Source organism: Orycteropus afer, unplaced genomic scaffold (assembly GCF_000298275.1).
Source record: "Orycteropus afer afer isolate SDZICR_OR568_19922 unplaced genomic scaffold, OryAfe1.0 scaffold00401, whole genome shotgun sequence".
In the NCBI taxonomy this organism is placed as follows: domain Eukaryota; kingdom Metazoa; phylum Chordata; class Mammalia; order Tubulidentata; family Orycteropodidae; genus Orycteropus; species Orycteropus afer.
Window position 1 is genome coordinate 2,976,272 of NW_006921988.1, and position 1,828 is coordinate 2,978,099.

The window sequence follows — 1,828 nt, forward strand, 5'->3', positions numbered from 1 at the left end:
TCAGGGCTATTCATAAAGATGTCTGATAATGTATCAGACAACATTTCTCTGCTATTCGTAAGGTCTTCCCTGGCCAATTCTTTGAGAAGTGTATGACCTCTCCCTTCTTCCGAGTCTGTCTCAATCTGGAAGCTCCTCTGAAACCTGTCCAACATGGGCAACCCTGCTGGTGTTTGAAACACCGGTGGTACAGCCTCCAGCATCACAGTGACATGCAAGCCACCACAGTACGACAAGCTGACAGACAAGTTCATCTCTCTTAATTGTTCCAAACTTCTCCATCCACTTCCTGGCCTTCCCTCTGGTGTTATGGCTCTCAGCTCTGGCTTCCTGCTTTCTGCCTTGGGTGTGGCTGTCCCTCCACTTACCTGGATCCAGACATCAGCTCTGGCTTCTTCCTGCTTCCTGCCTTGGGTGGGGGCTCCCCCTCCCCCTACCTGGATCTGGCCATTGGCCCTGCCTTCTTCCCATTTAATTCTGCTGTGCATAGGGTTGCTATGAGGTGGAGATGACTTGACAGGACTTTACAACAACCATAGGGAGATGCATTCCTTGGATCAAACAGCCATGAGACATCAGAAGGGCAGTGTTCACACAGAAGGAAAGCGGAACAGACAAGAATGCATAGAGAAGAAGGACACAGGGAAGGGATGGTTATGAGGAGGAGAGGGGAGGAGAGATTTTTATGGTTGGGTATTCTGGTAGCATAGTGCTAAAGCACTTGACTGCTAACCAGAAGGCTGGCGGTTCAAACCCACCAGCCACTCCTCGGAAGGAAGGTTGGGCAATCCTACTTCCGTAGTGATACTGCCTCGGAAACCCAAGGAGGGGTCGCTATGAGTCGGGGCCGACTCGACGGCACATAACAACAACAACAACATTGTAATTGGGGCTGTGAAATCAAATGTGCATGAACTGTTGAGAGTAAAATGAATCTGCTTAGTAAATTTGCACCCACATCACAATACAAAAGAAAGAGAGAGAGAGACTCTCTTAAACTTGCTCTTGAATGTAGAGTAGCAAAAGTGAATTGAAGAATTGCTGAAATAAAATAAGTGAACAGAAGATTTCAAAGGGTGGCTCAAGAATGCCAAATAAAGTATTATAATGAAATGTGCAAAGACATGGTGTTGGAAAACCAAAATGGAAGAACATGCTCAACATTTCTCAAGCATTTAGATTCAGATTGCATTGAATCTATAGATTGCTTTTTGTAGTATTGACATTTTCACAATGTTCTGTCTTCCTTTCCATGAATATGGCACGTTCTTCCATTTATGTAGACATCTTACAGTTTCTTGTAATAGTGTTTTGTAAATTTCTTCGTATAGATCTTTTGTGTCCCTGGTAAGATTTTTTTCCTAAGTATTTTTTAAATCATTTTTAGAGCTATTGTGAATGGCGTTTTTTTTTTTTTTTTCATTTTCAGAGATCTCTTTATTGATGTAGAGGAATCCAAATGATCTTTCTGAGTTGATTTTGTCTCCTGACACTTCGCTGAATCTTTCAATTAGTTCCAGTAGTTTTCTTGGTGAGTCTCTTGGGTTTTCTATGTACAGGATCATGTCACCTGCAGATAGAGATAATTTTACTCCTTCTTTGCCAGTTTGGATGCTTTTATTTCTCTTTCTTGCCTTTTTGTCCTGGCTATGACATCCAACAAAATGTTGAATAGAAGTGGTGCTGGAGGGCATCCTTGTCTGGTTCCCATTTGCAAGGGGAATGTTTTCAATCTCTCTCCATTAAGAATAATGTTAGCTGTTGGTTTTTCTGTATGCCCTTTATTATGTTGAGAAATTTCCCTTCTATTCCTATTTTGCTGAGTTTT